Genomic DNA, 9929 nt, shown 5'->3' with positions numbered 1-9929 from the left:
GCCGGCTCCGACAGCCCCCCAGCCCCTGGGGGCGTGAGGAGGGGCCCGCGCCCACTGACCGGCAGCGGGTCTGAGGCCTGCGCCGCAGCGGCCTCATGCCTCGGCGCATCGGCTCGCCTCTGCCTGCCTGTGCTCCCTTCCGTAGAAAAAAGGGGGTGCTGCTACGTGTTAAGGGTCCCCAGAGCATTGGGCAACAAAACCTGTCCGCAGTTATGAGATGCTGGGCAAAAGCAGTGGGCAGGGAGGCTCGAGGGGGCCACCAGAGCAAGCTTTCATGTTTTTCTGACCAGTTGGATAATGAGCTGTAAGTCTTTACCATCTACAGAATTCACAGAAGTCTGTGGCTTGCTTCTCCCTCTCCCACCAATTAGGTAAACTGTTAATGATGGAATTCAAGTCCTTGAATATTTAGCAATTACTAAGACAATCAAAATGTCAGCTTGACATACTTAGATGGAAAGCAAGTCTTCAAATGTGTAATAACATGCAGTTAATTTGATATTCTACGGCATGAAAACAAACAGCTGACCCTGTAAAAGACTGAAGTAAGATGACATCTCAAGGAAAGCAGTGCTGCTGGTGTCAAGCGTTCACTTGATATGTTGTTCCTTGTTTCAATTCAATTATTTCCAAATACATCCTCTTAATGATACAACATTTCAGTCTTTACTATTTGGCCTTCAGAAGTATAAATCTAGTAGTTACATAATCTGCCCATGAATATCAGAGTGAAAACTTAAAAACATTCAGGATGATAAAATGTGAGTGCTGTAAGACTACTTCTCTTTGATCTGCATTACTGCCTCAGTCAGAGCACAGACTGAAATGGAATGGGATTGCCAACCTCCTGACTTCACTGCCAGGAATATAAATCAACATTAAAGATGATTTTTAAATGAAATAGCAAGTTAAACATTTGTACAAACACATCATCAAATAGAGGTTATACTGCCTCTTTTTAAACCTCTTGCCTGCTGGCAAAAAGAAAACTGTTCCAGTGACATTTTCTCTGCTCTGCTGTGACAGGGCTGCATAAATATAGACACCGTGGATTAGAATAGACTTCAGCAGTCTTCGACTTCCTTTCTAGCAGCCTCTTCTGCAGACAGTTTTCCATAGCTATGGGTGAAAAACAGGGAGTCTGAAACTGGTATGTATGGCAAGGTGGTGACAGTATAGTACGTCCCTGATGGCAGTAGTCATAGCTAACCTTGGGGAAAGGCGTCCTGGCTGGAGAAAGGAAGAGAGAGGCAAGATTTCTGACCCCAACTCGGATACAGATTTGCTGTGTGGGCTAGGATAAGTCGTGTACTTTGAGATCTTCGATGTCATGTGCAATGCAAATGCAGATTTTTCCTTCAACTTTGCCTAGAGAAAGCAGGGAGTGTGATGAACTGTAATGCCAGCCTTGATAATTCTGATGCTTGCTTTAAAGAGAAGTCACTCATGTCTCCAGCGGAGAAGCTGCTGGTGCCAAGCTGATCAGTGTCACTCAGAATCAAACACAGGGTGGGTTTTATTTCAGCTAGAAAAACAACTATTTGTCATGTTATAATCAAACTGATTCTTCCCATTTTTATGCTTTATATTCTGGGCTGAGCCCTCTTTTACCTCCAGGAAGCAAGGAGATTGCTGCTCCTTGCCAAGAAAGTGCCATCAGGTTGCTGGCACACACTGGGCAGGCAAGGGGCTTGCGTCCAAAGTTGGCAGGGGTGACACTTCTTCAAGCACACAGGGCACATCAAGTCAGTCATCATCTGAAAAAGTCACAGGAAAGGAGAGAGGGGCAGCAGGTGAAATGTCTGCAAAGGTGAATATCCTCTTGGCGCTATATTTTCTACATGAGTTATTGTCAATTAACGCATACAAAACCCCGGTGCTGGAAACAAGAGAATAACACTCTAAAGCCTGGGAAAAGCTCCACATGTCCTTCCTGGTTTCCCACAAAAAACACGCAAACAGCTAACTAAGCCAAAAAATGCACACAGCTCGGTGGACATAGTTTTAAATCTGCCAGGCTATTCTCCTCTCTTCTTGCTTTCCCTTTCTCCGTGTGTTACAACTTAGCAAGGTCCTTGCTGTCCGCAGTGTTAAACAAACACTCATGGGCACTATTGTGCAAATCACTCATCCCAGATAACAGATGGATTTTTACATTCTTTCTGCATATCTGCATCCATTATCCCAAGAGGGCCCAGAAGAAAGTGGGCATTAGCTTAATGCAGCTCTGAAAGAGGAACTGTCCAGGTCAGGAGAGCAGGAACGATGGAAAGAGCCATTTCAATTGCTAAATCACTTTGAGCCAGTGACCAAATCCATTTCAGCTGCTGGCCTGTTTGAAGTGAGCTGACAGCCTTTAGCCCAGTTCTTGGGGGTGTCCATGGCACAGTATCAATTTATTTGCTGGCAGCCTTGATAGAAAAGGCAGAAAAGCGATGGGCTTGGATGGTTCCCTTCTTACCTCTGGAGCTTAGTCCCCCTAGACCAGATACAGGTGTGGTAGGTTAGGGCACGGCTCCATTTTCAGGGCTTTACCTGTTCCCTGCTCATTCCCTACAGAGCATTGGTCTCTGGATCTGTTCCTGGAGCTCCTTTCCCCAGCACTGACGTCATTCATATGTAAGGGGGGAAGAACAAAGACAGCACTCGCCTGTTTTCTTGTGTGATTTTTCAATACCCATTTCCCAATCCCAACGTCCAAAGTAACAACATCCTTTCAAACCACCCCCTCTTGAAATGCCACAGTAGTCAAACAGCTGCAAATCAGAACACCTTGTAAACAAGTGACTGAAATCCCGTGGGATGCCTGAGGGCTTGGGCACGTCTCAGAGTGATTATAGTTCCTGCTATACAAATTGGAGTCCATGTAGCACAGCTTGTGCCAACTCCGCGCTCTTGCTTTTTATTTTTAGTCCTGTTTGTCAAGGGGTTCTCATAAAAAGAATTGCGATCTGTATCAGTGATACACAGATAAAATTAGATAGTAGCCGGAAGTGATCGTACGATTAATCCTCCCCACTGAGACTTTTTCCACAGGATTTAGGATCCTGTGGGCCTCAAGGACAGCTTTTCACTGGGTGAATTTCACTTCCCATCAGCAGGCAGCTGAAAAATTGGACTCACATGGGATGTGTGTGGTGAGACTCATGCAAAGAAATGAATGTTATTGTCATTGCTTATGCCAACAGCTGGGACCATCTGGGACACTAAAGACAACATTGTCTAGATGTGCACAGCTGATTGAAGGTTGTTTTTAGCAAGCCTCTAAACCTTCTTTCCTTTTGGGGGCAACAAAACAAGGATTTTGCCTTCCATGCATGGGGTTTTTGTACACAGAGCAGCTTAAGTCATCAGCGGGACTGCCCTGAGACTTTGTAGTCACCCCAACATAAGTCACCCACACTGATGCTGAAGACATTATTCCTTTCTTTGGAAGAAGAAGCTGCCTATGGGGAGGATGGGATAGAAGGTGCATCAGATAACATCTCTAAAGCAGATCTTCTCTCAGGAGAACACGATCAGTTCTCATTTCTTTTGGCTTTTTTTTTCTCCCTAAATCTAAACTTTGGATTGCTTTCATTTTTACTACACTGTAAAACAGGGAAATACAAGAGGTTGACTGGTTCACAAATGCTCTCTATTGCTTAGAAACATGGAATGCAACCAGGCAGTGTACCTAGCGCACCATCAAAGGAAGGTGGGATTGGTGGCTTTGTATCACAAAGGGATTTAGCTGTGGTATTGTGGCAAAGAAAGAGTGTATCAAAAAGAAAGCTGTGAACCTGTAAGGCCAGTTACTTTTAAGCAGGGTAGGTAAAGGCAAAGGCAGAGGATAATTCTGTAATGTGAGCATGGTGTGACACAGATAGAGAATGGAATTTTTACCACCTGTAGCTTATTGGAGAAGAATGGCTCAAGTGCCTGGATATGATTCATTTTCTGTCAAAAATCTGCTGTGGAATGAATTGGTGTATCATTCCCATCACTTTTTGGCAAGGAAGGTTTCTTCATCTTTAAGCCAGAGTGATCAGCTCTAAGGGAAAAGAAAACAAGAAGGTTCAAGTGTGGCAAGTGGATGTGGTCCTGCCCATTTTTTAATTCTGGAAAAAAAAAATATTCTAGAGAACCAGAAGGATAGGGCTTTCTGCATCCCTAAAGACTTTCTCATGAAGGAAGGTCATAAGGTTCAAAGCTGTTGCTCAAGTGCTGCTATGAAGTATTGCCTTGATGTCATGCATCATTATAAACAAGTTATTATTTTATTCAGTGTTTTGGGAAATGATGGGACTGGAACAATACACCCACAGCAGTTCCCTCCCTTATCCCAGCCGGCTCTTTAGTGAGCTACTTATGAGATGTACTTCAGTAACTGATGGCTGTCTGTCTGTCTGTCTGTGTCTGGTAATAGTGTGTCTGGGGAATCTGAAGTAGGAATATTGATGGATTTTATGAAGGGCGGAGAGCTGGGAAGGAGGAGAGGGACGTAGATTTGTGGTGTCATGTGGTTTGATGGCAGTTTGATCTGAGTACCCCAGGCTGAGAAGGCCCCAGGGCTTGATCACTGCAAGCAGTGAATGCATCATCGCTCCTTTTTCTATGCATTTGTGCTTCTGAAGCCAGTCAGTCATTTACACCTGACGGAATAGCAGAAAAACAGAGTTAAGCAGGGCAGTGTTCCGTTCATTTCTGTCTGCTTAGTTCAGGTTCAAGCTAGGCCTGAGATGAAAACTTCTAAAAAATAGGAATCATAAAGGAACAAGTACTAGAAATGAGGTTCAGCAAGTGCGTATGTAGAAATCTGAAGCCTTAGACTCTTGCATAAGTGTTTCTGGCTATTTCCCTAAACTTTTTTTCATCTGCTGTAATCTCCCTAGACCCATTTTGCTTAAAAACATACAAGCAATTTGAAAGTCCTGATGATGCATGATGTGTATGCTGTGACCTTTGCTTAGTCTCTGCAAAAAGATTGTCTTTCTTCTTTCTATTTCATAAGCACTGTCCATCGGTCCTTGCCCTGTCACATCCCTGGATATGAAGTCTTCCTCCTGTAAAGGGGAGGCAGCCCATTAGGTTAACAAGATAAGGACTATACCAGTATTCACAGGTGGCCTGTTGTAAGGGGTCTGTGATCGCTGAAGGTGTATGTACAGTCCAGTCACCTTTTAGCCCATGTTAAACTCTTCAGTGCTGTCAAACTACTAGATCAAATAACTTGAACATAGCTCAAGCGAGCTGATTGGAAATATTCCTTGTCTGACAAGGAACGGGTTATTTCCCCACATCATTAGATAGACCAAGATATTCTTGAACTGCCCACAAAACAAAGCTAGACTGAATCGGTTTTGCCAAAAGTTATCCTACCCAAAGGAACCAGAAAAAGCATTCACCTTCCTTTTTCTCCCAACTCTTACAACACAGGTTCTACCCTCAACATTACAGGAAATAGGTGTTGCTTCTAGAGGTAACTGATCCTGTAACTCTAGTCCAGTTCTTTAAGGGTGCCTTGCTATCTAGTCTAACCTCAGTAAGTGTCCAAGGGGCATAGCTGCTTCAGAATCATAGATGTAAATATGATGAAGACCTGGTCCGTAGCACCTGACCTTAGATAGATTCCTGCCCAAACATTCTGCCTGCTCACATGACCCAGTCCATGCTCCAGATGGAGCGGGAGAAGACTGGTAGGTTGATATTCCCAGCCCTGCCCTGCACTAGCTTCTGATGACCTAGTTCTGGGTAACTGAAGATCTCACCACTTCCTCAGTACAAAAATACTCTTGCGTCATTTTGAAACCATGATGCTCCCATTGAAGAGTGCACATAATCCAGTACTGTCTGTAGTGACCTCATGCTTGCATGCAAAATAGTATCAGGCCGTTTCACACTAGCAGTAAAACAGAAGGATTTACTGGAAAGGAATTAAATTTGTTTTTAAAGTGTTTGCAGAGCCAAATCAATTCCAATGGTTTTCTGAGCTGCTGAACAACCAGAGGCAATCATTGCACTTCTCTGTTGCCAGTTCCAGCCTTTTACCTTTTCTAGGCAAGGACTGTCTTCTTCTCTGTATTTGTACAGGTGCTAGTTTTGTAGGGTGCCACCCCATCTGATCCTCTGCACTAATATGACGGTATTGGTGAGCCTCCACTTGCAGGACAGGCAGCAGGACACCTCCCCAGCTGCCCTCCAGTCTGCGATACCTGTGGGTGACATGCAGGCAAATGCATTCGAGTTCAACATACATCTGATGCCAACTGCATCTGGCAACCGCCCCGGCACTGCAGAGGACTGCCCCAGGATTTCTAGTTATTTATAATTCAGCATCAGATTGGACCCAGTTGCTCCTGGTTAGAGATCTTTTTGCAATAACAAACTAAGATTACATGAAGAGCTTAAAAAAGAATTTCACCCCTCCAGGGCTAAATTACTTCCACTTACATACAACTGTCATATCTTTAAAGGGCAAACCCAGAAAGCTAACACTGAAAAATATAACTCTACAACCAAGATTATCTGCCCGCCCTCTCTAGGCAATCACATCTCATATCTATAAGGTCTTTCATAGCAAAAACCAAAATTCAAGCTAAGTGGATGGAAGATTTATGTACAGAGTAGGAAACAACAGCTTGGGAGGAGGTGTATTTGAATGCTGGAGCCAGTTACAAAGACAAACCTCAAACACCATACGACTGCTTTTACATAGCATCTCACTCATGTCTGGTAAAATCACTCCATACTCACCCAGACTTTGCAAACTACTAGTCACCAACTGAGAAAGGCATGGTGACGTACATGTTACGGTAGCATCCGGCACTGGCAAACAATCCACTTCCATATGTAGCTCAGGATCCATTCCAGACATTTTATAACTGATGTATTTTTCATGAAATAATAATTGGAAAGCAGAGAGAATAAAAACCCTCTGTACCAATTTACCTGTCCCACATGAGGTCTCATGCCGATCAACTCATCTTTAGGAAATTTAATTAGGAGCAGAGTTACACAAAAACACAGAGAGGTCACACCTTGTCTACACTTTTCGAGAATATTCCCAATCATATGAGAGAGCAGTCACGCTTCACATAGTGCCTGTATTCAGCCCTGATTATATACCTGGATTAATAATTGAAGCACTTAACCCCAGGGGCAAATGGATTTCCCTGAAGAACACAGAAACTATGGGGAGTAGGGGGGGAGTTCAATGTGTCAATTGTCAAGATGTGAAGCTGCTTATAGCCCATTGTTTAAAAATTTTCCTGTGATTTTACTCTCTTCAGAAGCCTGGGGGGCCCAGGCTTTATATTCAGTTTTCCTCTTACCCCCTTTTCAGTGATGGCACAGGAGAAAAGTGGAAGGGGAGAAGGGGAGAAAGATGAGTAAAAGAAAGAGTAAACATTTTTCACTGTCTTTTTTTTTTTAAAAAAAATCAAGTAATTTACATAGAAAAGTCTACGGGTTTCAGTTTTTCATCCAAAAAAGGACAATTTTTTTTTATTTTTTTTTTTTTTTTTTTTTGGAAAATACCCCCTGTTGGGGTTTTTTTGGTGGTTTCTTTTTCCTTCTTTTTATGTGAAGTCAGGACCCAGCACTGCATTGTCTTCAGAGAGCAGCACGCTGAGACCAATGACTAACTGGTACCTTGACAAGAATCCCAGCCCATTCTTCAGCCACAATGGTATCTTACATCTCCAGCTGCTATAAATGCTTGGGTGGCTCTTCCCCAGAACTGGGCTCTGCATGGTCCCTCCCAGGAATGATATGAGAACAGACTTTCAGAGAAATAGCTGAAAGGTTTCCTTCACTGATAGAGTTAAAAAATCACTGCCTGCTTATGTCTCTCTGCAGTTTGCTTCCTTATTCCCATTAAATCTCCTGGTGTTAGATATCACTGACATCATGAGCTGTCAGACTCTCTATAAGAGCCTAAATGACCCTCCGAGACGCACACACCTCAGATACTGCTGTGACCAAAATTTTGCCCTACTGCCAGCAAGTCCTCAGAGGTCCTGGTTTTGGCCCTGCATGGAGATGGTCAGATACAGCAGTGATGAGTTCAGCTTACAAGGAGCTGTGTGATTCCTTGGTGAAACATACTCAGCTTGTGAGGGGAAGTGAGAGCCACAGCAGGTTGGTCAGTGGTCCTTCCCAAGTGCCAGGCTGTATGGACAGTATGCCCATATGTATCCAAAGGCTTTGGTAATATGAGAGTAAACTTAGAAATAGGGCATTCATGTCGCCCTGCTGCTCATGTTCATATCACATTAAACTACACCCCTTTCAATAAAATCCCAAGATTTAGAGAGACTGAAATGCTGTAGGCCTCCTGGCTTCATTCAGTCAGATGCAATTTATCATTTAACCTTTTTAAGCAGATCTACCAGTTGCCAGCCTTGTCTTCATTTTCTCATTCTTAGAACAGCTGAGCAGAAAGGTCAAATAATCTGAAATACAACAAAGAGCAAAGACCATTTGATTGATTCTGATTTTTTTCTCGAGAAAGGGAACAACTTGCAATTGATGATGCCGTCCAGGATGGGTAGGTTGTGTAAATCTTCCATAACTCTGTGGAGATCTCAGGTGTTAGCCTGAAGACGGAGTATCTGCCTGCTCTGTGTGTTGTTTGCCATTGCTTCCTGCAAGGTTGTCTCTGTTCCAGAAGGACCCTATAACTCACTGGCTGATCAACCGAAATTAGATAGGAGTGGCTGAGATTCTTGAGCAAAATAATGAATTTTCCAGTATGACTGGCTATCCAGAAATCCTGGGCAGTGGAACAGCATACACAGAGAGAACATCTTCCAGTGCATTTGCATCCAGGACCCCAGCCACTTCAGAAACATGAGCAATTGACCCATATGCATGGCTCAGAGTTGTCACTGGGGTAATACTGCAACTCCTCTCTCACAGGAAATGACACTCCTTCAGGCTGAATGAAACAGTCTTGGCAGTGGGCTGGTACCAGCAGCTGAACCATTTTGAAAATCTAGACTGAAATTCCCAAAACAAAGTGGTAACCACCAAGGCTGCATGGCTTTCTTCTAAGCTCATTGGCATCCTCGAGAGGTTTCCCACTGATTTTTGTGAGTTTTGCGGAGGGAGTTTCAGCTAAAACAAAGCATAAAAAGGTTGGGCTGAGGTCTTAACTTCATCCCATCCAACCTGAGTTACTTAAAGCCTCATCAACTGCTGTAGTCATCTAGGGGAACACGCTGCTACAGAGAGCAGATGAAATCATATCTCTTTCCATTAGCTGTAGGTTGGCATGAGAACTACAGTTTAGATCTTTCAGTTAAGTGCCTTACATTAGGCAGTCCTCCTGTGTGGTCTCCAGCAGTTCATTTTCTTTGCACTTCTTGGCAGCTCTGAGATAAGGACAGTTACATTTCCCTGTTTGTACCTCTTGGCAGCTCTAAGATAAGGACAGTTTTATCTCCCTATGTGTAAAAAAGTTGGAGGTCTTTGAAAAGAAAGCTTTTAGAAATACACAAAATTATTATACTTCAACAAAACAAACCCACTGTCAAAGGAATCCACACACATGGATTTCTGTCTTCACCAGTCCCTCTCTTCTTTTCCAGTACAACCACATTACCACATTACCAACTGTCAGTTCTTGAGCATCCTAACCATTGTTCATTCATATTTATTTCAGCTCCAACTAGCGTTCAGTCTAGAGGCTAAGAGCTTTCTGCAAGATTGGTTTCAAGTAGATACGCAAAGAAAGGCAGCTGGGCAGCGGGCCTATTTCCCTTCTAGCAGCTTTTGTTATGATTTTAGATGTGAAATCTGCTGATGGGGTGGAGGCTGAACTGATTTTCTGAACTGCCTTGTTCACTGATATGAAAACCTCCTCTCTTAAAATGAATCAGACCAAACCCTTATGACATTATCCCATGATCTAAAGAGTGGCTTTGCATTTGGCCACAAGAAGAGCA

At 43.5% G+C, this 9929-nt stretch overlaps 1 protein-coding gene across 1 annotated transcript in view; it reads right to left on the bottom strand.

Moving 5' to 3' along the window:
- MRPL33 (mitochondrial ribosomal protein L33) overlaps nt 1-9204 on the bottom strand; it is a 15688-nt gene extending 6484 nt beyond the window's left edge. The window contains exon 1 of the mRNA XM_026846279.1: nt 9201-9204. The gene's annotated coding sequence lies outside the window, so the exon portion shown is untranslated. The remainder of the gene's footprint in view (nt 1-9200) is intronic.
- Nucleotides 9205-9929: the final 725 nt, after the last annotated feature.

Source organism: Athene cunicularia (genome assembly GCF_003259725.1).
Source record: "Athene cunicularia isolate RWA chromosome 3 unlocalized genomic scaffold, athCun1 chr3_part1, whole genome shotgun sequence".
Taxonomy (NCBI): Eukaryota; Metazoa; Chordata; class Aves; order Strigiformes; family Strigidae; genus Athene; species Athene cunicularia.
Note: the sequence above shows the minus strand (reverse complement) of the source record. Positions and strands in the feature narration are given on the sequence as shown.